This window comes from Pimephales promelas, chromosome 19 (genome assembly GCF_988280905.1).
Source record: "Pimephales promelas chromosome 19, fPimPro1.hap1.1, whole genome shotgun sequence".
Lineage (NCBI taxonomy): Eukaryota > Metazoa > Chordata > Actinopteri > Cypriniformes > Leuciscidae > Pimephales > Pimephales promelas.
Window position 1 is genome coordinate 11,160,910 of NC_142787.1, and position 27,849 is coordinate 11,188,758.

General features: G+C 37.0%; 1 protein-coding gene across 4 annotated transcripts in view; it reads right to left on the minus strand.

The window, feature by feature from the left end:
• Positions 1-27,849, minus strand: part of rab27b (RAB27B, member RAS oncogene family) — a 66,526-nt gene that overhangs the window by 20,670 nt on the left and 18,007 nt on the right. Inside the window, exon 2 of one of the 4 annotated variants that reach the window (XM_089123614.1) lies at positions 13,577-13,687. The exons of 2 other annotated variants lie outside the window; for them this stretch is intronic. The gene's annotated coding sequence lies outside the window, so the exon portion shown is untranslated. Of the gene's footprint in view, positions 1-13,576; positions 13,724-27,849 lie in introns of all 4 variants that reach the window. One more of the 4 variants, XM_089123615.1, reaches the window with a different exon arrangement.

Here is a 27,849-nt window from a genome sequence, read left to right on the forward strand (position 1 = left end):
GGCAGAAAGTGGAAGAGGGAGAAGAAATGTGGATGGATGACAGTGATGCTAGATTGACACCCGGCCCGAATTTTATTTTAAGGATGGCCTTGTGTTCATCCACTAACTGGGCTAACAGTAAACACTGTTCCTCTGTCCAGTCGGGCTTTCTAGTCCTTCTTGGTTTTGATTCCATATTTAAAGGGATAGTTCACTTTGAAATTAATTTTTGATGTTTTAGCTTACCTCAAGGGCATCCAAGATGTAGGTGTCTTTGTTTCCACAGTATTTTCAATTTTGACATTTTTCGGTCAAACTGTTCTTGTCTGTCAGTCATATAATGCAGATATGGGGGTCCACGTCAAAGAGCATGCACAGAGAAGTCCAAATTAAACATGATTTAATGACTCGTAAATGTAAGTACACATTGATGGCCTAAGAGACGAAACGAGCGGTTTGTGTGAGAAAACGAACAGTATTTATATTGTTTTTACCTCGTGTAATCACAGTCTCGTCCAAGTGATCTGAATCAGTTGTTCAATGTCCAACTGAACCGAACTGAAGTTCAATGTTACGGCGGAAGTGATCGCTTGCGTGTGACGTCATTCAATATTTACACTGAGATTTCGGAAGTTTTACCTATTAAGTTTAACATATTTAGATATACCGAAATCATCTTCCATTGCGATTTCCCGTATATCTAAATATGTTTAGTGAAAGGTAAAACTTCCGAAATCTCTGTATAAACAAAGAGTGAAGTAGGCGCGCAAGCGATCATTTCCAGCGCATGCGCAGACCGAAGCGCCCGTGCCGTCAGATCAGTTTGTCATCATGGCTGTGGTTACAAGAGGTAAAAACGATATAAATACTGTTCGTTTTCTCACACAAACCGCTCGTTTCGTGGCTTAGGCCATCAATGTGTACTTATATTTACGAGTCAATAAATCATGTTTAATTTTGACTTCTCTGTGCATGCTCTTTGAGGTGGACCCATGGTAGACCCCCTTAACCTCCATTATATGACTGATAGACAACAACGGTTTGACCGAAAAATGTCAAAATTGAAAATACTGTGGAAACAAAGACACCTACATCTTGGATGCCCTTGAGGTAAGCTAAAACATATCACAAATTAATTTCAAAGTGAACTATCCCTTTAATGACCTAAAATGTATACACATTTTCATGTATTTGAGGAGCCAATGGAGCTCCTCAAATACCAGCAATGCCGGCGATATGTTATGCCGGAAATTAATACATGATTGAATCTTATATAAAACTGAATCATATAACTTAATCATATTATTGGCAGAAATAGACATTTACAATCATTTCATGCAAGTAATCTGTTGTATACTGTTGATTTACATCACAAGCATCAGATCCTTTTGATATAAATACCAGCTTCTGCACCACATTGCATATTTTTGCATAAAATTGATCTGTTTTTCCTCTTTAAGTTTGGACGTTTAAGTTCCTCTCACTAAATATGAACCATAAAAGCTCAAATATGACTCACAATAGAAATAAAAACGTTTTTGCATGTTTTTGTTCAGTCCAAAGGTTCAATAAACTGTTCTATTAATAGGAAAAATATATTTTTCGGACTATTATTTCATACGTCAGGCTTGACAGGGTTAATCAATAAACGCTGCACTGATGGTAGAAGACTGAACAATGACATATTGACTAAAGTTTGAACAAAAGAGTCGATCTAATGTGATTTAGGTGTGACCATTGCGCTCTCATACCCAACTGGGCTGCGAACACAACAAACAGTTCATTAGATTAAACACACATGCACAGTGGAGCCAGACTGACGTAGATTCAACAAGACTTGTCTCTGTCTGTCCTGAAGCCTATAACACACACACACACCCTCAGTAGGGTCTCTGTGCGACATCTGTATCAGTGCTAAGCTGTGGAAAGGTTACCGGCGCTGTGAAACGCCCTCAGAGGTCGATGTTACACAGGGACCAAACCGGGTCAGAGACCCCCTGAGATGGTTTTGAACAAGCAGACAAATCCCCAAAACAACTACATTTACCAAGGGTCCAAAAAAACTTCCAAACAAGGGATTTCATTGAACATAAGAACTACTTGCTTCTATAAACGTCACAATAATGCACATAAACAAGTAGGGTCTCATTCAAGGCTTGACATTAACACACACCAATTGAATTTTATATACATTTTTCAATTGTAGTAAAAAGGCATCTGAAATAATAAAATAAATGCAATCTAGTGTTGGCAGTAACATTGATTTTTCGATACTGAAATATCTCGTACAGGGCTTTAACTCTGCCGTGGGATTGCGTGTATTGAGCACAGTTTTACTCATTCCCGCAGATTTTGTGCTCACACCCAAAGTGCGTGCACAAAGTATACTGGCTATAAAACGTAAAAGTATAATGGGTTCGTGCATCAGGTATTAAACACTCTCAGAAAAAGGTACAAAAGCTGTCACTGGGGCTGTACCTTTTCAAAAGGTACACTTTGTGTACCTAAAGGTTGCATGTTGGTACCTTAATGGTCCATATTAGCACCTGAAATGTACATATTATCACCTACAATGTACATATTAGCACCTGAAATGTACGTGTTTGCACCTGAAATGTTCATATTAGCACCTAAAATTTACATATTAACACTTAAAATGTACATATTAGCACCTAAAATGTAAATATTAACGCCTGAAATGTTCATATTAGCACCTAAAATTTACATATTAGCACCTAAAATGTTCATATTAGCACCTGAAATGTAAATATTAACACCTGAAATGTTCATATAGCACCTAAAATGTACATATTAGCACCTAAAATGTTCATATTAGCACCTGAAATGTACATATTAGCACCTAAAATGTTCATATTAGCACCTAAAACGTACATATTAGCACCTGAAATGTACATATTAGCACCTAAAATGTTCATATTAGCACCTAAAATGTAAATATTAGCACCTAAAATGTTCATATTAGCACCTAAAACGTACATATTAGCACCTGAAATGTACATATTAGCACCTAAAATGTTCATAATAGCACCTAAAATGTACATATTAGCACCTGAAATGTACATATTAGCACCTACAATGTTCATATTAGCACCTGAAATGTACATATTATCACCTACAATGTACATATTAGCACCTGAAATGTACGTGTTTGCACCTGAAATGTTCATATTAGCACCTAAAATTTACATATTAACACTTAAAATGTACATATTAGCACCTAAAATGTAAATATTAACGCCTGAAATGTTCATATTAGCACCTAAAATGTACATATTAGCACCTAAAATGTTCATATTAGCACCTGAAATGTAAATATTAACACCTGAAATGTTCATATTAGCACCTAAAATGTACATATTAGCACCTAAAATGTTCATATTAGCACCTGAAATGTACATATTAGCACCTAAAATGTTCATATTAGCACCTAAAACGTACATATTAGCACCTGAAATGTACATATTAGCACCTAAAATGTTCATATTAGCACCTAAAATGTAAATATTAGCACCTAAAATGTTCATATTAGCACCTTAAACGTACATATTAGCACCTGAAATGTACATATTAGCACCTAAAATGTTCATAATAGCACCTAAAATGTACATATTAGCACCTGAAATGTACATATTAGCACCTACAATGTTCATATTAGCACCTGAAATGTACGTATTAGCACCTGAAATGTACGTATTTGCACCTGAAATGTTCATATTAGCACCCAATATTTACATATTAGCACCTGAAATGTTTGTATTAGCACCTGAAATGTAAATATTAGCACCTGAAATGTACAAGTACATATTAGCACCTAAAATGGACAAAAGTTTACCTTTTGAAAAGGTACAGCCCCAGTGACAGCTTTTGTACCTTTTTTCTGAGAGTGAAGTGACAGTAGCCTATTATACTGGCTAGGGCTGAAACGATTAGTCGACACTGTAAACAATGTCGACATTAAGAAATTGTCGACAAATATCGTTGTCGTCGAGTAGTCGTTTGATCTCATGTGACCTAATGTAAGGCCGCGCAATATCGCGATTTGACCGCTTATGGCGCTAGAGTGTAATGCAGCCCATTACAAATGCTATTGCGGTAAAAGAAAAAACAGTGTGAATTATGACGGAGTCATTTAACGGGAGCACAACATGAATGTTGGAGCACTTAAAGAGGAAACATCCCGGTGGCAAAAGAGGAGCCGGTGAGAATTCAGTGTTCTCCAGCTGGAGCTAACTAACTAGTGGTAAATCTCTTTATTAGAGAATGCAATACTAATATTAATAGTAATGATATTATCAATAATAATAATATAATTACAGTAATGTGATGATTTATTTTGCATAGAATAAAGCTTGATAGAGCTTAGGACTCAGGGCTGTTATTATAGTCTTATCACTTGCCTGTATTTTGTTCCATAATAATCATGAAGATTTACAAAAGGAGATTTTTGTGTCCTGTAGTAAATGACCCTTTTTCTGTTTCACTTCTAAGAAAAGCAGTGGTCCTATTAAACAATACTTAGAGAGCATTTGTGTGTGATTTGAGTTGGACTAAAATCTGAAAACTTAAAGAGAATGACCTGTTTAGTTGGCTCAAAGTTCATTAAAAAAATCTATTTTAAAAGCTGATCTGATTTTCTTTTTTTATATTATAGTAAGATTATGTATAACTCAATGTTTTAACTAATCGAAAAATCGGAATAATCGTTCCAAATCTACTGATCAGTCGGTGAAATAATCGACGATTAGTCGATTAATCGCTCTAATTATCCTTAGATTAATCGATTGTCAAAATAATAGTTTGTTGCAGCCCTAATACCGGCTCCCAAATTATGAGATGCTATTAAAAATATTGATTTGGTAGTTATTCCCCTATGGTAGCGGTGCCCAAATTGTGGCTAGTGAAAATGCTGAGTGGCTAGTAACTGTGGAAAACCACTCGCCACAGTGGCTGGTGAGCAAAAAAGTTCAATTTTGTGCATCCTTCCTAAAAGTGTACGTGTGTCTGAAAGTCAAATACGCGGCAAAAAATATTGAGACTTATAAAACCGTGGGTACATAATAACCTGCGCTAAATCCCCTTTATAAACCCCGGTCAGCGGAGCATTGTGCACACATGCGTCTACTCCCCGAAATAACCATATATGAGCTTACAACACCTCATTTTACTATGCAGATCCTCTTCTGCATATCATCTGCATGTGCATGTTCATCCACGTGATACCATGTTAAACGGTACAAGACAATAGGAGAATATGAGATATGGATGTAGCATTAGATTGCTAACAATAACTTTGTAGCCTATCCTTGCCTTGTTTTTGAATAAATAAATTTCAGAGAAAGTTAGGCCAAATTTATAATTAAAACATTTAAGTTTGGATAGTGAATTTTCACATCTATTCTTAAAAAGAATTAGTTTATTATTGAAAAGATTTTTAGAGCTATATCTTTATCGTTATCTTTATATTTATCCTCATCGGTGTGAACGGGCCTTTACTAGTGTTTCCACGTTTTCCACTGGCTCAAAATCCCATTTTTAAAAGCATTAATCTATGAAAAGAGAAGTTTAACAACGTTAAAAGCATAACAGATCAATGGTTTATGTCCAACACACCTGGTTAATAGGAAAATGAGTAACTCACTGAACAGAAATAGCACAGAGAGACCTTTGACCTTTAGACACACTGAAAAGATTTAGCAGAACATGCACTTCACACAGATCAGATCCAGTCAGACCTAACTAGATTGTTTTGGGGCGTCTTTCATTACTAGACACAATGTCTCTCATTCATTTACTGATTACGTGTGTTATTTAGGCAGATGTGCTTGTGCTTAACCTGATAAAGCCTAATGAATATTGACGAAAGCCTCTAATTGATCAACATGATTAAAACCTGTTGCACACGATCCACTTCAGTCCTTCTGTCATCGGACTGATGTTTAGACTTTTTAGCAAGTAAAAGGCCTTCAGGTCGTGCTTCACGTGATTTTACTCAAAATAAAGTGATTTTACAAAGTCAACTTTTATTTTGTTAGTAGCAGCATTTTAAGATTTACTTGCTTATCCACATGTCATTTTTAAGAAAAATTATGAATATTAAATATGACCATCAGGCTTATTAGTTCATCTCTTAATCATCATTATATTTCATAGCATTATGCATTTTACAACTACAGAGCTTTGATATCATCTTACTAAATCATAATATTGGCAAATATAGGGACGACTGATATTTATATGCATGTTATACCACAATATATCATACTGTATGAGCCATAAAAGCTAAAATATGATAGTCAGTTGCATATTTGATTTTACCGCATGTATTTTGTTCATGCATCAGGCCTTAGAGGGTTAAAGCAAGTCTAAAGCATGACATTTCATCAGACAAACTGTGACATTTAGACAATTAGACGCAGCATACAGGGACATTGCACAAGACGATTGATTAAACTAGAGTTCTGTTTGACCATGCAAAAGACATTTTGTGTCACTATGCAGTTGCTAGGGTGTTGCTAAGTCTCTGTGACTTTCTGGTCTCTACATTATACTTGCTGAAGAAGTGTAATATTTAAGCAAGCACATGTTTCCAAACCTCTAATCCTTTGTTCAACAAAGAAATCAAGTCTTTACGGACATGTCGTGCCAGGATACTGCTCTCTGACTGGATCAGAGGAAGTGATGATTTCATAACAGAGGCTGAATCATGCCTCATCACTTCCCATCCTGTAAATAATTTCCTTCTGAAATAAATCACATTAAAGGCATTAAATGAGTGGAACGTTATACTAAAAAGCTGCGGCAACTGTAAACGCTTTACAGAATACGCTCTAGAACTGACAAGAGTTGAGAAACCCAACGGAGTCAGAGAGTCTAATAGGGATTGAGAGGAAAAGGCCTGTGGGAAAACATGACCTCGATTTCCCAACATCAATAATTGCACCATTTACACGTGAATAATATATTAAGCATGAAACACTGTTAAAGAAAAGTAGACAAGAAACAGTGATGAAATAAACCACACAAACAGATCTTTAACGGATGTACTCGCTACTAGTGACCATCAGGACCAGAGATTAAAGGCACAGTACACCCAAAAATATACATTCAGGCATCATGCTGCAAAAATTTCCAGGTTTTATACATTGAAAGTGAATGAGGACGAGCAACAAAAATCGCCATGAAAGTATCATTCATTTTTTCAAAGTATCAAAAAATAGGCTACTATTTCAGTCTTTCTACTTCAAATATTCATGTTTAACTCAATGTTTAACTTGCTAGTTTTTTTTGTAATTATTATTTGTGACATTTACCAGAGTGAAAATTTTAAAAATATACAATTACATTTTCAAATGTTTTTTTATTCGGGACAGTGCACATTAAATGAACAATCTGACACTTGTGTAGAGACTGTAAATAAGTCAGATTATAGCATAAATGCTCAGTTTCATCTGTAGTCCCGAGGCAGGAAAACAACACAAACGGATAATATGACAATATACATTATCAGTCAACAATCAGATTGACGCGCATTCAGACAAATCATCAAATTACATCGGTAAAATTTGTCAAAATGAGGACATAACTGGGAATGTTTAAGAAATTGTTTAAGAGGCTTTTTAAATGTGCAATAAGTGGGACATTCTCTAATGCTACGTTCACACCGGACGCGAATCGCGCGTCAAATTCGCGCCTGACGCGTCTAGTTTGACGCTTGACCACTTTGTGTTAATTCGCGTGTCAAGAGCGAAACTGGCGCGCGTAAAAACAAAAGTTTGAAGCGAAATTTACGCTCGTGACGCGCGTCAGAATCGAAATCCGTTGGCGGCCATTGTTTTTATGTCGACCGAGCATTCATCAAGAGAGTTACCCAGACAGCAAACTGACAATGACTCAACGTGGAAATGACGTCTCTCATGACATTGAAACAACGTTGATTTTGCTCATCGAAAAATCAACGTTTTAACGAATTAATTAAACGAATTAATGTTGAATCAACGTCAGACGCGGCATTCTTCAAAGCTAAATGAAAATCGAAAATTGGTTTGCTTTCATAACGTTGAAACAACGTGTTGATTTCAAGTTGATTTTCCGTTAGTTTTGAAAGAATGACGCGTCTGACGTTGGCTCAACGTTAATTCGATGAGCAAAACAATGTCAGATCAACGTTGTTTCGATGTCATATTTCCACGTTGATTCAATGTCAGTTTGCTATCTGGGTACCGCTCTGTATTAACTCTGGAGAGCAGAACAGCGGCGTGGGGATCATCGTCGCCGTTTATTTGTGTCCACCCGACCCTTCGGAGCCGAACCGTTTGTCTAATTTCACCATTTGCTCGCTCCAGGAGCTGCGCTGGATGACGGCCGCTGTCAGCGGTACTTCCGCCTGTCACGCGCCCAGTTTGATGACCTGTTGTCCCGCATCGCAGTGAGGATCACCCTCGCCCTCATCCATCTAATCTAGCTGTCATTTATTTTTGTTTTGATGATAAATAGAGCCAGCCTTCAAAAGTCATTAACCTGTCCTGTGATTTTTCTCTCTCTCTCACGTCCAGAAACGAATTTATGCACATATGTTGATTGTCTTTACAACATTACTATTTCATATAATCTAGATATGGAATGAATAACATTCAATACAAAATGAACATGTCTCGTATATAGAAATAATGTTTTAAGTGATAAAACATTTGCTTTGTTGTGCATAATCCCAACATGTATTTAGTCATATTAACAAAATAATTTATTGAAGCATCCAGACACTTCACCACGTGAGCAAGCAGCTAGGCTCCTGATTGGTTAACGCGGCGCGAATTCACGCCAAAGTTCCGATTTTTAAACTCGGCGGCAGACGCGAATTCGCGTCAAACGCGTGAATGCACAAATGGCACTGAATCATTCACGCGTAACGCACCAGACGCTCAATTCGCGCGAACTTGACGCGCGAATGAGGCGTATTCGCAACTTCCGTGCCGCGCTCCACGCCTCATTCACGCCGCAGGAATTTTTCACGTGCGTAAAGCGTCTTTGCATTGACTTAACATTGAAATCATTCGCGCCTGACGCCCTATTCGCGTCCGGTGTGAACGTAGCATAATGTTTATCGGGAGGCTGTTCTCTGATAGACAGATTTGTCATTGAATCAAGAGATTCGTTCAAAAGGCTGATTCATTCAGTAATGAAACAAGTGAAGACATGAGTGAGTCATTGAATCATTCACTCGAACAAATTTTTTGATCATTTCAACTTTCCCTCGAGGGGGCGCTGCTCCGTGGCGACCGGTAGTGTGTTTCACGTATTCAGATTAATTAGGCAATAGGGGTGTAACGATACACGTATTCGTATTGAACCGTTCGGTACAAGGCATTCGGTTCGGTTTTCGGTAGGCATTTTTGAACCATCGTTGGACCATTTTTCCTGCCGATCAAAATTTTCATTATTTCAAATGTAGTCACGTTGCGCGTGGCAAGCTCGCTCATAATGTAAGAGACGCTGGTGTGACCACAACATTGCCCAACATATCAAATGGCAAATGTAATGTAAGCGGAACGAAACTGAGCTACTCGTTATTGTGCGGTTGTCGGACCGTTTATCAGTTTGGACCAATGCAGCGCGAGCCGATCTTAATCAAGCAGCACTGTTACTACACAGCCAAATCCAGTAAAGAAAACATGTGAATTCGCCACGGAAGTAATAACGTCGCTGCGAGATATAGTGAGAAACATTCACATTTCTCCGTTATTAACAGATCAAACAGTGCTGACGTGGAAACCAGGAAGAAGCAAGAAGGAAGTAGCAGAAGTATCGTTAGACCCGTAGGCGGCTAGACATTATTTCTATGTATTTCTTTTAGTACGTATGCCATCCAGCGATGCCGGGAAGAGCTTATTGTGTGGTTGGCTGTTTTAACAACTAATAAACCGTTTGTGAAATTCACAAACCTTTGTTTACGGCCATACGGATTACACAGAGTTGCTGGTGCGGGCGCGGGTGGTAATGCACTCACTCTGTGTGTGCGGGAGAATAAAACGATTCACGGGACTCCCGCAAACTAGAATTATATATAAAAAAATTATAAAAACGAATATTTTTTTTTTAATCTGTTGCAGAAAACCAACGTTTTAGGAATTATTGGCACATGTACTTTGCGTGCATTCAGTCATGCCAAACCATGCACGCAGTAGCCTGCTTGCTTTTATTATAACAGCGTGGTTTGTGTGTTAATGCTTTACGCTTTAATAACACTTTACGCTTTAAAAACAAATAATTTATCAGGAGCATTTATGCTGATGTGTATGGTGGTGACACGTAGGCTAACTTGAAACTATTTGGAGGTACAGAAAAAAAAGTCTATTTGCGGACGGGAGAAAGTAATTAATACACATCTTAATTACATTCCATTTGGCTGACGCGTTTTTACATTAATACATTATGTTGTCAATAAATTACCTTTATCAGTAAGTTTTGGCCACTACCTGCCATCATCTACCCAATGTTCCCTTTCACCAGACATTTTCTTTCATGAGCAGGGTCCGCTTTCATCGAAATGTCCTTGGAGGGCACCGGCAAGTGTCACACCGTCACCCTTAGCAGTGGCGGTTCTACTGTGAATTACACCCAGGGCGAGACCCCCTTCGAGCGCCCCCCCCCCCCCCAAAAAAAAACAAAAAAAACAACAACAACCCAACAATAAAATCACATACCGTTCATTTGAAAAACACAGTTAATAGAATCCAGTTATTTTGCTAGATTAATCTAACTTAAAGAGAGGAAGCAACCATTAGCGCATTGGTTATTGCCTTAAATTATATCCATGGCACACTTTTAGTTATGGCTTGTTAAACAATATTTGTCACAAAATGGAGTTTTTAAAAGTAAAAGGGTCTGAGAGATACTTATTTAGTAACACAATACTTATCTCTCTTATCTCTTAAATAATTTTGAACAGCTCTCATATTAAACACTATCCAAACTGTAGACCTAAAATAGCTTTTGTAGCCCTATGTCACTCTTAAAATGTTAGAATGTTAGAAAATAGAAAATTGTACTTTGCATATAGGCTACTGTAAAAACACAAAGTTGAACATTATGTAAATTATTTTCATTTCATGAATATAGTGACCAACATGATCACATACACAAAAAGCCTAATACACTATCAATTCACCAAGTTAATAACATTAAAGATTTGTTTAAAGGAGTGTCTTTTATCTTACCTACTAAACTTAAAAAAATGTTAACACAAAAAGAGATTTTATAAAAATATATACCTCATATTTCAGCATTCAATCATCTCTATAAAAAGAATGAGTCAATAAAGATACATTCCTGACATTTATAATGCACAGTAGCTTATCTTTTTTTTATTAATAGTAAAATTCGGCCTGATTTTCCCAATGGCTGTCGTTGCTATACAACCATGCACTGGGCTCTCCACAATGACAAAGAAGTTTTAGTAGCTAATGTATTTCCACCACAGAAAAACGCTTGCTGTAGCTCTGCTAAAAGATTTTTTTATGGAGAAGATAAAAAACACCCAAGTGTTTGGGTGCACGAGCACTCCCATACTGAAAAGTTTATGAGCGTGCCTCCCGCGAGCGCATAATGAGCGCGCTTCCCGTGCGCCTAATCGCCTATTTGAAATAACGACCTCGAGCGCGCAAAAGACGCGATACGTGAACTAATCAAGAGACCCCCATGACATCGCTTCTGTGCACGGCACCTTCTCAGCAATTAGGGGCGCCATTGCCAATAATTGAATCGAAATGGTAAAAAAATAGAAAACCTTCGAGGCACAGAGGATTTTTTTAACTGCTCGTGCCGCCCCCCATGTGACATGAAGAAATGCCGCCCCGGGCGACTGCCCGGTTCGCCCGTGCCTAGAACCGCTACTGACCCTTAGCAGACACGCAGTAAGGCCGTGTGTCCAACCAAAGCGTTTTTAGCCAGCTGAAAACGCCAGACGCTCTGCTGAAGACGCCGTGATTTGGGCGCTTGAGAACGTTTTGGCAGCGCAGCGTTTCTTCCATTGAGACGTTTCGTTGCTATGATACGGAATATGCGGCAGGCAAGATGGCAGCGCCCATTGAGTTTGTGGCAGATTTGTGTATAAATACTTTGCTTTAAAAGTACAAAGTAATGACCCATAAAGAATTAATGTACAATATATTTTATTAACATTGCAAAGAACCAACAGGAAAATAAATGTGTGCCTGAACCAGCAGCCTAACAAGCAGCCTGAACTACCACTAGTAGTAAATTAAGAATATAACAACGACCGGTACAGTCGAGTATATTATTAGGCTAGCTGAAATAAAACCATGCCAACTCTAGGTTGGTGAAGGGTGTGTGATGATGTGGGGATATTTTAATTCCAAAGGCCAAGGGAACTTCATCAGGATGCATATTATCCTAGATCCATGAAATAACTGCCCTTTAAAAATAAAAATAAAAATCTGTCTGACTCTATGGGAATTTAACATAGGTGTGTCCAGACTTATGCACCCGGTATTTTAAAGAAGAACATTTATGTATTTACAAAACATTATTCATTCACAAAGAAAATTGGTGCCTAATTAGGGCATTAATATAAATTTCCAAAAGATGATTTTTTATTCCTCTTTTTAGTCAACTTTAACATGTTCACTGTATACCAAGAAACTGATCCCTTGCCTAACAGAAGACGACAACAGCCCGTGAGCATCAGCGATCACATGCTCAGAAATGAACAAACAAAAGAAACACTGTGTGTAACAGAGAGACTCACTGAGCAAGATAAAAAGTTTCAATACTGTAATAAATTATTTACAGAATGACTTTTGTCTATATTTGTGTAATTCTGTCCCCCTCATCATGTTCAACAAAATCTGATTATTTTCATGTGAACTTTAACTTAGAAACGTACATTTCAACTAAAATGAGCATCACTGGACACGTTTAAACAAACAATGCCAATATAATATATTGAGGTTAACCAATTAAAACTCTCAAAAAAACAACATGACTCTCTTTCTTACACTGACAAACACAAAACGAGAAGCCAAACAAGAGGGTTTTCGTGCTACACAAAGTCACATAAAAGTAGTACAAAAGATATATTTTGAGTCTTATCAAATCATGAATACACATTTAATTTGTTGACTGATAATTATTCCTACCACCGAAGCTCTAAAACAATCAACAACATTTATGGGTCTGTTCTTCACAAAAAGAAATGTGTACTGTGACGGTTATATTTTTGTCTTCTGTTGTAAAATGGGGAAACGTAGAGAAAACTGTTGTAAATGGGGAAACGTGTTGTTGTTTTTTTTTTACTAAACTCAGAAAAGAGTTAAACCTGCCAAAACAAAATAGATGCAATAGACACAATTCTCCAGTACATGTCAACTTTAATCTACACTTGAAAAACGGAAAAGAACTCAAAACTACATCAGCACAATCCTGTCGAGTGTTTAACTGTAAGTGCTCTCATTAATTACTTTATAAGCATCCCATAGATAACAAGCCAGTTCAACAACTTCACCTCCATCAAAACCATCACTGCCGAGCTCTAAAACACTGATTTAAATTCAGATCTCACCCTCGTGTTTTCCTCTTGTTCTCAGCGGGGGAAAGTTCCTGATCGGCTGAAGCGTTTGGTCACACACACCAGTCCTGCTCGACTTGAGATCACTGTGGCTTTCTCTGCGCTCTGGAGGAGAACGCTTGGACTGTTACTACTGAAGGCCTGGGGCACACACACATGCACACACACACACAAAGGAAGACTGACGGCCATGTGACAGAACACCAATAAATCAACAGAACAGATCTGCGTTCCACCAATCTGACATTTTCATCAAAGTGGCACACGTTTGCATTTGTCAGACGCTTTCACCCAAAGTGATTAAAGTTACAAATTTCATCAGTCCATGCATTCCCTGGGAATCAAAACCATAACTTTAGTGTTGCTCTACACTTAAAGCTACAGAAATGCTTAAAGTCCCCCTGTAGTCTATCATTTTATCCCTTAAAGGGATACTCCACTTTTTTTGGAAATAACCTCATTTTACAATTCCCCCAAAGTTAAACAGTTGAGTTTTACCATTTTTGAATCCATCCAGCCGATTTTCTGATATTTAGAAGAATATCAGTAACCAGACAGTTTCTGGTCTCATTACTGATATTCTTCTGAATATCACAAAATTGGCTGAATGGATTCGAAAACGTTAAAACTAGTACTGTCAAACGATTAAAATATTTAATCGCGATTAATCGCATTAATGTCATAGTTAACTCGCGATTAATCGCACATTTTTATCTATTCTAAATGTCTTTTGCTTTCTTTTTGTTACATTATTTTTTTTCTCATTTTAATGCTCTTATCAACATGGAAAAGTGGATCGGCTTGTTTAGTGCAAATGTTTTTTTTATTATTATTATTATTGAAAATAACATTGGAATAGTGCTCAATTTCACACTAATATATAAACAATCTCTCACACAATGTAACACTCACTGTCTATCAATAAGAGGGTGAAAGAAATACTGACGAGGTACTGATATTGACGAGGGGGTGGAGAATTCGCATCATCTGTGTGTGTGTGTGTGTGTGTGTGTTTGCTTGGCCATCATCAAGTGGTGTTTCTGACTGGACGTGCTGCGATGATGATAGCTCAGTTCACATCGACAAAACACAAAGATCACTTACTTGGTCTTGTCAATGGGACAATTTGGCAACTTTTTAAAAGTAAACTTTCCATTCAGAATCTTAGGGCATCCATTTCGGCATCTCGCGCTCATCATCCACTCAAAACGTAACGTTACTATTTGGCCGGCTCGCAAGCCGAAACGAGTGTGAGGACACAAAACGTCCTCGCGCTGCGCTCTGAACCCATTCATTTCAATGGCTTGCGCCGTGCGAGGACGTTTTGTTGCTTCTTCTCCCAAAGCGCAAGCGGATCTAGACCATAAACAAAACAACAGGCACGCTGCAAACACACGTTTCGGCTTGCGAGCCGGCTTTGAGTGGATGACGAGCGCGAGACGCCAAAATGGACCACGACCCATGCCGCGTCCTGTTGCAAAAGCATGTGAGAAAACTACAAAGTTTGCAAGGACAAAAGGACCGTTAATCACGCGATTAAAAAAATGAACGCCGTTAAAATGGGTTTGCGTTAACGCCGTTAATAACGCGTTAAACTGACAGCCCTAGTTAAAACCCAACTGTTTAACTCTGGGGGAATTGTAAAATGAGCCTATTTCCAAAAAAAAGTATCCCTTTAAACGCATATTTGATCACCAAAACTACATCCGTTTAAATGTTGTTTCCTTAAAGGGTTGATGAACTGAGAAATCAAATTTTCCTTGAGCTTTACATCTAAGAGGTCATCATGTAATAAGAATATCCTGTAAGTTTCAGAAGTGAAAACGTCCTTGTTAGACCAATAAAAGCTTTTATTGACACCAGGCTCAGCAAACGACTCGTTTTTCAAAGTGGGGAACTATGACGTCAAAGAGGATAAAACTCCACCCCCATAGAAGATCAATGCCTACTTCAACGTGGCCGGTTTGGCCCCGCCCACCGATGTCTGATGAAAAAATTGGATCGAGCTACCAAGCAATAAACATGCGGTTTACAAAATATTGTGCAGTGCCTGTTTGCGAGTGAGTTGAAACTCATTATAATATACAAAACTGTTATCCACTCACAGCAGTGGGTGTTTACTTCCAAGTCTTCAATGCAAGACACCCATAAAAAGCGAGCGTTTTTGTGCTAGGCTCAAAACTAGGGTATAAAATAGCCTATTACTTATTCTTTTTGATGTTTTTGAATGTAAAAACCGAGTGAACGTCATGAGCTGACCTCAGACAACAATATAAAAAAATTAAAGATCCAGTTCATGACCCCTTTAAAAAAAATTGTCTTCAGCGATTTCAACTCGTGTTTTTGAGACTGTCTTTGGTTCACTGCAGTTTTAAGCAGAAAATACTCAGCAATGCTGTCGACTTAAGATTTACACATGGTTTGTCTTTAAAAAAAGGCCGTAAAAATCGATTCACTATTTTCGTGTTCGAAACTTGTTAGTTGGTCCGATAGATTTTGCAATTGATTTTTGAACATAAAGTGACAGCCCTAGTCATCCGTACTGTGAATTCAGAGATACTTGTCACATAGTTTTTTTTTTCTTTTTTTTTTGCCTACTATAATATAGCAGGGAAGTTTGCAATTTCAGACGCATCATTTACCCGTATTTATCTCCATAGCAACTAATCGCTCTCACCTGTTCCTTGTTTCAGCACTTTTAATCTGTTCAACCCGATCTCATGAGAATTCGTACGAATTTTACGAGATGGCTAATTCGTAACAATTCGTACGACCTCACTCGTTTTTGCTAAATCGTACATATTTTACGAATTGGCCAATTCGTATGAATTCGTACGAATGACCTACCCCTGACCACGCCCCTAAACCTACCCATCACGTGGGTTTGGACAAACCGTATGAATTCGTAAGAGTGAGGTCGTATGAATTAGTACGAATTAGCCACTTTTTAACCACTCGTACGAATTCGTACGAATTGGTCGTCAGATTTACATGGATCGCTCCCAGCAATGTTACAATAGCATATCTCAACGACTCAATAACTTATATTGTTGCAAAATGTTACTAAATTATCGCCTAGCTCTAATCTAAGGCATATTATAAACATTAACATCATGATTTTCTTTAAAGCTGCTTTGAAATAATGTGTTGAAACTAAATTCATAATAACTCATGAAAGTGAACCACTGTTGACGACACATAGTTAGCATTGTTGCGTTACACTGGGTGCATTTCTAATAGTTGCTTGACTAAATAACAAACAGATAGACACATTCTCTGCATTTCTTGCATCTGTGGCAGACAATTACTGGTATAAAAGCCGTTTTTGTGTGTGAAAAGTGTTGGTGGTACATCCAACGGGACAAATGCTTCAATAAAACTTAAATAATAAAGTAAACTAGCATCTGATGATGTCAACATACCGCGGTTCTCAGACATAAAATTGCGGGGAATTAAAATAAACCTGTTCTGAATCAATCGAAATTATCATTTGTTATATTTATGAATTATTTATATATTTGAGAACATCACCAAAGGGAGGTTTGGTCCAATTCAGCTTACGTCCAGAGACAATTTAACAGCTAAAAGGCGATTGAAAAACAGCGATTGAAATTTAACAGCGATTGAAAAACAACCTAAATCAACTTTAACAGTGGATTTAAATGTGAAATAGATTGCAATAGCCTTCTTATGTAGCACGTCCAGTCTGATGAACATGCTAAATGGACAGTACAACCGAACACATGTTTTGGGAACCAAACAACATTGGAACCCATTGACTTGATCGAGGGCAAGTAAATGATAGATTCATAATTTCTGGGTAAACTATCGCTCTATGATGTAGATGTAGTGACATGTAGTGAACTAGGTTAATTCAGGACAGTGATGCAGCGAGGCGTGTGCTAATGCACTGCTCCACACTCACTGTCTACCGATCACAGGCCTGTCTCTATAGCTGAGGGATTCTGGGTAATGAGATGTAGGAGTCTCAGAGGGCATTTTCAGTCCTGTGAACTTAACTGTGAGAGTTTGTGCGGATTCGGCAGAACCACAATCATGCAAGAATACATAATGATAATAACCATGCAAACCTGCTCGCGATAAAAGAAACATACGGGAAACATGGACCAAATCCAAGGTGTTCAACTACAACCCGCCAAAATAAAAGTTCAGTTTAACTTGAAGAAATTATGACAAAAATATATTATTTTTCTACAATAGAATGTACTTCTCAAAGTAATAAAAGCAACTTTTTTTCTTTCTAAAAAACACTAATTAAAACATTGTTTTTAAGGAATATCATACAATATTACAATTGTTCATCCATGTTTTAATTTTATTTTTAAAGGTTTAAAAGTACACTGTTGTGCAGGTCTTTGAAAAATAATTACTTTGATGAAATTAAAGTTTACATGTATTTGCTCACCACCATTTTAATAATAAATTAGTATTGAATCATAAAAATAGATTTTCTAAAAACAAAAAAGATTTAATAAGGCACTATTATTGTTAGAATTTTATTATTTTGTTAAAGTTATCAATTCAACTGACATCACTTTTGATTATTAAAATATAATGCAACCATTGAAAATGAATCCAGATAAATCTAAACGTAAAAACGAAGAGTTGGATAAAAAATAAAAATGGAATTCAGGAAAAAATAAAACCATCAAAAATGGAAATTGATCGATATGATTCAGCACAGAAAAAAAGGCAGCGTAACATTTGTCCATATGACTCGTGCATTATATTCCAAATATTCTGAAGTCATATGATGCTTTATAGGATGAATTAAGTTTTTTTATGGCACTTTTCATTTGATTAGCAGAAACTCAATGTTTCTTAAGGTGATCTACTGATAAAACCGTTGCAGGAGACGGTGCTCTCGGCCCCCGGTTCACATGACCTGCGCGGCGTCGCTGGGCGGATAAACACAGCAGAGTCACGCAGAACGCATTACAGCGCGGCTTAAGGCATCTGAGGAATGTGTCCATCAGAGATGTGTGCTGGGAGACAGAGAAGCACAGCCTGTTTACAGCATTAACTGAATATGTGTGAATCCTCTTAAAACAAAGACTGATGCTGCCGTTTACCAATCATGTGTTCAGCCGAGAATTCACAAAACAGACAAAACAATCAGATTCTGCAAGATGCGTTACACACTATCAGCCTATCAGAGTGACTTCTGAAGGATCATGTGACACTGAAGACTGGAGTAATGATGCTGAAAATTTAGCTTTGATCACTGGAATAAATTAAACTATTTATTCACATAGAAAACAGATGATTTACATTCTAATAATATTTCACTATATTAATGTTTTTACTTTATTTATTATCAAATAAATGCAGCCTTGGTGATGACATCTTTCAAAAACATAAAAAATGCCTTCCTTAATTATTAACTTTTTGACCAGTTTAATATATATATATATATATACACTCACCGGCCACTTTATTAGGTACACCTGTCCAACTGCTCGTTAACACTTAATTTCTAAGCAGCCAATCACATGGCGGCAACTCAGTGCATTTAGGCATGTAGACATGGTCAAGACAATCTCCTGCAGTTCAAACCGAGCATCAGTATGGGGAAGAAAGGTGATTTGAGTGACTTTGAACGTGGCATGATTGTTGGTGCCAGAAGGTCTGAGTATTTCAGAAACTGCTAATCTACTGGAATTTTCACGCACAACCATCTCTAGGGTTTACAGAGAATGGTCCGAAAAAGAAAAAACATCCAGTGAGCGGCAGTTCTGTGGGCGGAAATGCCTTGTTGATGCCAGAGGTCAGAGGAGAATGGCCAGACTGGTTCGAGCTGATAGAAGGGCAACAGTGACTCAAATAACCACCCGTTACAACCAAGGTGGGCAGAAGAGCATCTCTGAACGCACAGTACGTCGAACTTTGAGGCAGATGGGCTACAGCAGCAGAAGACCACACCGGGTGCCACTCCTTTCAGCTAAGAACAGGAAACTGAGGCTACAATTTGCACAAGCTCATCGAAATTGGACAATAGAAGATTGGAAAAACGTTGCCTGGTCTGATGAGTCTCGATTTCTGCTGCGACATTCGGATGGTAGGGTCAGAATTTGGCGTCTACAACATGAAAGCATGGATCCATCCTGCCTTGTATCAACGGTTCAGGCTGGTGGTGGTGGTGTCATGGTGTGGGGAATATTTTCTTGGCACTCTTTGGGCCCCTTGGTACCAATTGAGCATCGTTGCAACGCCACAGCCTACCTGAGTATTGTTGCTGACCATGTCCATCCCATTTATGACCACAATGTACCCAACTTCTGATGGCTACTTTCAGCAGGATAATGCGCCATGTCATAAAGCTGGAATCATCTCAGACTGGTTTCTTGAACATGACAATGAGTTCGCTGTACTCAAATGGCCTCCACAGTCACCAGATCTCAATCCAATAGAGCATCTTTGGGATGTGGTGGAACGGGAGATTCGCATCATGGATGTGCAGCCGACAAATCTGCGGCAACTGTGTGATGCCATCATGTCAATATGGACCAAACTCCCTGAGGAATGCTTCCAGCACCTTGTTGAATCTATGCCACGAAGAATTGAGGCAGTTCTGAAGGCAAAAGGGGGTCCAACCCGTTACTAGCATGGGGTACCTAATAAAGTGGCCGGTGAGTGTATATATATATATATATATATATATATATATACATACATACACACACACACACACACACACACACACAGAACACAGGTGAAACTCAAAAACTTCATGCATTCCAGTTATTCAAATTAAAAGGTGAATATATTTAGTATATATAACTATATACATACGCATGATTATACTTTTCAGATGGCCGACATTTCTGCATTTAAAATCCTTTTTTTATTGATTTCATGTAATATTCAAATTTTCTGAGCTTTTGGGGTTTTCAAAAGCTGTCAGCCATAATCATAAAAATTATAACTTTTGCAGAATACTCAATTTTTTGAGCTTTGCCTGTGTATATATATATATATACAGTATATATATATATATATATATATATATATATTTTTTATTTTTTTTTTTTTTGTGTGTGCTTGTCTGTAAAAATACCCTACCACAATGTTGGTAAATATAGCTGTTTATTGTTATTTTTGGTGCATAAAAAAATAAAAATGATTAAATACGATTTAATAATCTCTGTTGTATTGTTTTAATGAAGATCAATGTGAGAAACTACCTTTACTTTTTGCATATAATTGGCTACAAAAGCTATTTGGTCAGAAAGGCAGTTCATCTGATTGGAAAAGCTTTGAGATGTACATCAAATATAGCCAAAGGCTGAAGAATATCAAGACATAATCCTGTATCTACAGTGTGAGATGATCATAGAGAAACCTCTTGGGTGGGTCTGAGTCTGGCCTCAGGGCACAGTAGCCTGAAAAATGTGTGTGCATTAAATATTGCTGCTCATAAATCAAATGGACTATCAGAGATGTAATATTTCTAAAATTAAAAAATGCATGAGCTTCTACTTTGGGAAACAGCAGTAGGTCATGTTTAACAGCGGCGCCGATCTGTGCGAAGATGATGATGTCACAGGACTGTACTGTCCTGATGAGTGGTTATTATTTATTTTATGCTGCTCATATTTATAAAATTGTTATTTTAGCATCACTGAGATACTAGTTCTTATTAATATTTTGAATGTTTTTCATATGATACTTTTTGTTTTATTTATTTTTTTTGTAATTTTGTTGTTTGTCATTTTTATTAGTTTTTATCTTATGTCTATAGTTTTCTTTACATTAAACTAAACTAAAATGAAAAAAGGTGCTTTTGAAAGTTATTAAGTGTTATTATCGTTAACTAAAACTATTACAAAAATATATCTGTTCATTGAAATAACGTTGAAATAAAATACAATATAAATACTAGTTGAAAAGTTTAAACTAAACGTAAATGTTCCCTCGGCAATAAACTGAAACAAGTTTAAGTTGAAGCACTAAAATTATTAACTAGAAATAAATAAAACAAAATCAAATAAATAGCAATATTATAACTAAACTAATAAAATTATAAAAGTACATAATGAAATTTCTAAAAATGTAATTAAAATTTACAGAAAAAATTCAAATATAAAAAATAAAATTAATTACAGTTATTAATAAAATGTTTTAGTGTTATTAATAATTGTAATTAATTTTATTTTATATTTAAATTTTTTCTGTAAAAAACTAAAACAACCCTGAAAAGCGAATTTCTTTAATATAGAATTCATTTTATTTAAGTTAAAGTATTTTATTGTTAAAGCTTTAGTTTTTTTACACACTTTAAGCATTATCGTATCGCATATCGAATATCACATTATTTAATGAGTTATCGCATATCACATTTTTCTTAAATATCCTGCACCCCTTGTATATATAAATATATAATATTATAATAGTGAACATACTAACACTAGATATTAATCAAAGTTCAACATGCCGCACTCGTGTCTTCATCTGAAAAATGTACAAATCCAGCATTCAAGGCCGGAGAGGAGAGCCGGAGAGCCTTCATCTCTCGACTCCTGAAGGTCCTTGAGTTGATAGTTGTTAAATCATTGATCGCCTGAATGCCTCCATCCCATCATGCTTAACACAATGACATCACAAGAATCGCTATGGCAACACATATCCAGCCATACATTCACTGAGCGGATGAAGACTCTCCAAAACACACATTGATGCATTAATGTTTTTAACACAAATGTAAATAAGGTGCAGATTTGACTTTTTACAGACTAATGAAAAATGCTAATCTGTGATGTTATTTGCACTACTGTTATGATATTTTATTGCACTTTTAAGATCGGTTGTTTGGTCAGTGTGAGCTTGTAGTTGCATGTAAAGGATATGTTTGATGTCATTCAACCACATTTGCGATAATACTTACGAAAGCACTGAGAGGAAATGCTGACTAACAGTAGAACGGCTTATCATCAAGACACACACTTCCTGACAGATACGCATTCATGAGCTCTGGAAAGAAAAGCTGCATCTTAATTCACAGACTGTCAATTATATGGAGTTTGCACAAACATAATTTCACAGTTCACTCTTAAGACAAAAGGTTCAATTGGGGTTATATGTAGAACTCGAGGGTTCTTGACTCAATAAGGAGAAATGTCTTAAACGATTATTATGTTATTTAAAAAATGTCTACTCATAGATTATGTTTACAAGCGGTTTTAATTCATAACATTTCGTTTAAATTAAAAATGTATTAAAATGATCATAAATTATACAATGATCACATTATAGAAGGTTCTACAGGTGAAACCCAAGAAATTTGAATATCGTGCAAAAGTTCATTTATTTCAGTAATTTGACTTAAAAGGTGAAACTACTATATTATATATAGACCATTTTGCAAGATGTAAACAACACTGGTCCAGAAACACTTCCTGTTTCAGTTTGTAACTGTAGCCATGTTTCCATCCACTTGTCAATCGAATTATCTGAAATTCGATTAAAAAACTCATGCGGACAAAGCTGGTGAAAGTGTGTTTCCATCCAACGGCTTTAAAGCGAATAAAAACCTGTACGTAATGACGTCACATGCTGTTTTGCGATCAAATTGGTATATCGAATTGATTTGAGACATTTTAAGGTGTTTTCATTCATTTTCGCACTAAATCGAACAACATTCAAGCAAACTTTTGCGAACAAAGTTTTGTTAGACAAAACGGATCGCGCCATCTACCAAAAAATGATCAATATTTCAGAAGTTGAAGGCTAATAATGCTTATGTGCCAGCTGATAGCGACATATGAATGGGATAATGTATGCGAGGCGGTTGTTGTATTCGCTATAACAACCGCCTCGCTATATTATCCTGCTTATTACATATAAATCAACCAAATAAATAAATAAATCAATAATGTGACACAAAATATTGACTTAAAAACGAGTTTATTGATTTAAAAACGAGTATTGCTTCTGCTAAAGAAAATAGTCTGTTCCGTCTCTGAACTGCGTCCATGGCAACGGTGTGTTATACTAGCAGCGCCGCAGTCTGTTAAGTAGAAATAACAGACCACATTCTACATTAGAATTCAACCAAGCCACGTAAAAACAAGCAAAACTAACCTAAGAAAACAACGACGCTATAAACATTGCTATGATGATGACGATGCACGTGGGAACGAGCGCTCCATCAGTTCTGGGAGATCGTGGTTCACGGAAACCCTTTGGTTGAAGCATCTTTTTGCTTTGTCCACTTACATCTGTCTTTGTTGACATCCGCCATGTGTGCGCAAACAGACTGGCCGGAAATGAACTCGTCTTCTGACGTGTTGCAACCATAAAAGGGCATAAAACTTAATCGCAATTCATTATTTATTCGGCAAATAACGTTTCCATCAGCTTTTATCGCATTAACCGTATATCGATCAAGAGAAAATTCGATGAGACCGAACGTATTTCATTTGAGTCGATTTTCATGAAATTTCATCGAATTTTACTGTTTCCATAAGGCTTTTTTCATTCGATATCACTTAATTCGGATAAAAACGTGTCGATGGAAACATGGCTTGTTTTCTTTATTTCACATGTAAAGAAAAAATCTTAAAGATGTTGCTTAAGTTTTTGATTCAGTTTTAAATGTTCTGTTGGTTGTATCCCCGCTTTTATGTAGTGTTAAAAAACTGAAACAGGAAGTGCTTCTGGACCAGTGTGAGATATTTCAATATTTCAAATTTCAATTGTGATGATTATGGATTACAGCTTATGAAAACGCCAGATTTTCATATTTGTAATACATAAGCATCACAGTGTCTTTAAGTTTCTCTTGGGGTCCTCCTCCTGTTTTTGGATATTTCCTCTTAAATATTTCTTTTTTGGCATCTTGTACCATGTTTTTGTATTTTTCCTGTACGTCTTAACGCTTAACGCTGTTAACTGTCAATAGCACATCTTTGTCCAAATTAAACATTTCTTATTGTTGCTACATTCTCTGCTAAATGTCCCCAGTAAAATGCCCTTGTAACTGTTATACTCCTCCAACACACACATAAGACAGTCAGAGTCTTCAATGCTTTGTGCAACGGACTGATTTAGATGTCTATCTGAAGTCTGACTATCTACTATATCTAAGCCGTAGTCGAAGTCTCTCTTTGTGAAACCGGCCCCAGACGGATTTAAAGGAGGACGTCTGAGATTAGACAGAAGTGGACAAGAGTAAATGCATCTGGTTGTTGAAGCCACATTACTCCTCCCAAAATGGTAAAGTAATATATAAACGTGCAAGCATGCGTAACACCGGATCCAGTGGCCATATCTGCCAGGGTTACAGTAACATGCCTCACCACAGATTACTGCGTCTCTCTTCAGCAAGCCAAACGCTGCACATTTAACTGAACGTACAGCGCTTAACACGCAAACACATATCTAGATGATCTTACCAGACAGTGCTGATGACACTCTCTCCTGTAGCGCTCAAATAAAATGCAGGGCTTATCTGTGGCTTTCGTTGAAAGGAAAGCCATTAAATTAGCATATAGCGACGGATGAGCGGATTTATATTCGTTTAGCGGAAACACATTTCTGGGGCCAAGCGTATGGAACAGTTTTTAACTAGAGATGCACCGATAGGATTTTGTTTGCCACTTCTTGTCACTTCTCTTATTTGAACTTCTGTCAATAAAATAGATGAGTGTTTTGATCATGATTTAAATGAGTAAAGTTGAAAAACGCATGCATTACGGTGTACTAGCTAATGCTGCATCATCAAATAATTCCAACTGAACATGGATAGGATCCATTTGATAAATACATAAATACAACAGAACAAACATACTTTTTAGGTCTACGTCTAACAGTAGTTTTCAGGAAATAAAGTAATCAAAATGTAAAATATATTCTTCATTGTATAATTTAAATATACATTCATCCAGGGGCAGAGTGGGACCAAAAAATCTACCGGGAAATTTCGTAGACCACCGGCCCTCGTCGCCGGCACGATTTTAATAGCCGACAGCATTTACAGTTTTACTGATTTAAAAGGAACTTTGTTGTACTAGTATGCTGGAGTAAAGTTCATAAATGGTCGTTCTTTCCCATATTAATTTCTAAAACTATGTTGGGTGGACTCTGTGCCTCTAGGGGGGTTCGGGGGCATGCTCCCCGCAAGAAAATTTTGGACATTTTAAGGTTAAATGCATCAATCTCGTGCTCTCTGAGAGATCGAAATTAAGAGCTAACCCATGAACTGCTCGTTGAACAAAGAAAAAGTATTAATTTGTACCAGGACAATAAAGAGGGCTCAAACGTCTTTTTAGTTAGTCTCAGTCTGCATTACATTATCAATGGTGTTTTAGGATGCCAAACAATTATTATAATAATGTAATAATGATTTATAGTTATTCCTATGACGTACTTTAAAATCCATTTATAACCTATAAATGTACTATGTAAATGAAAATGAGTATTTCATTATATTTTAACCTACATTACACTATAATATAGGTTAATATAATATAAATGTTTTCTTCCCTTAGCTTGGCCCATGGCGAACTTCCAATAAATACATTTTAGCAGACCGGGCCAGCCCTTGCGGCCTCGAAACACTACCGGCCCACCGGGAAAACTCCCGACTCTCCCGATTGCCACTCCGCTACTGCATTCATCCTTACTAAAAGATATTTAGTCAAGAGTAGTGAGTGATGGTTTTTTTGTCTTTTAATGTTTCACCACTTCATTTGAGAAAACTATCCGCAAATACACACAGAAACTCAAAGCTCTTCGCTAAAAATAAACAAAATAAAAGTTACATTCAACTTAAAGCTGCAGTCTGTAGCCTTTTTGGGGTTAAAAATGATCCAAAATACACATTTGAGAAAATACAAAACCAGTCAGTGTTCATAACTATTTTCTTGCCGTAGCTCGATTAGTGATCGACCGATATATCGGGCCGATATTTGCGTTTTTTACGTGTATCGGAATCGGCCGATACGCGACTGCTGCGCTCGCCGATAGTTTTTCCCGGCACAGAAAATTTTACTTTTTAAGTTACTTTTAAAATGAAGTACAGTGTGCACTGTGCACTTTATTATGCTGGTTGCTATTGTGTGCAATAGTGTAATTATTTCATTTATGCTTAAATATTTATTTTCAGCACTGAACTTTTTTTTGTTCAACCTCATGTTTTTAATATTTGTTAAAAATTGTTTATCTACTTGTTCTTGTTCTACCTCATGTTTTTACTATTTGTTAAATATTGTTTTTTTTAAGTTAAATAAATGTTACTTTTGTTAAATCGAGACCTGTAACATTTGTTAACATCATGTCATTTTTATGAAGTAAATTTAGCGAGCAAAACGTATCGGCTCCAAATATTGGCTCAAGAAAATCGGCTAAGGCTGATGGGAAAAAAATCGGTATCTGCACTAAAACATCCATATCGGTCGATCCCTAAGCTCGATTCAAAGAGGTAAGCTTGTAATAATGTTTTTGACTCAGTGGTACTGGTGGATTTCCACGGGAGATTCATGCATGTCTTTGCGTCATTACATCACATTTGTACACACACACACACACACACACACACACACATCTGTACACATAAACAAGAGTCTCGCTAGTAGGCTATATTGCGTGTGTGGATGTTGGAGGTGGAGATTTACAGCCTTTTCTCACAGCACTTGATATAATTCAACTTTTCAATTTGATTGTGGATTCAGAAAGGTTCAAACGACAATCACCACTGACAACAGATTCACCCGCTGTAAAATGCAAAAGACTTTGTTCGGACTTCAGAGTGAAAAAGATTGACACCGGACCCAGACTGAAAGAGAGTGAAAGAGACTGACACCGAACCCATGCGAAAACAAGGATACACACACCCGGAAGGACATTACATGTAGTCACACAATGCTGACGTTGTTAACATTAACAATTTGAAAACATAGTATAATTTGCACTGTTTTGTGTGATATGATAAACAGTTGTTAGCTAAGCTTTAAGTAACGCGATTTACGACAATGTCAGAACCAGAACAAAAGTGGATGTTTCTTACTTGTTCCGGTGAAAATTATTATGTTGGTCAAACTTCCAAAAAAAATAATCTGTGATTCTGAATGACATTATCGACACCGGCGTGGCGACTGACAGACACACACTCTCCTCAAACACTGTGTCATCTGCGCTGTGCCGTGCCGAAGTACAACTCGCGTAACAACTCAAGTAGATAATTCCGCGAATGACTGCAATTGCAGATTTCGAACAGAGATGCCAATAAAGAGGAGGATCTGCAAACT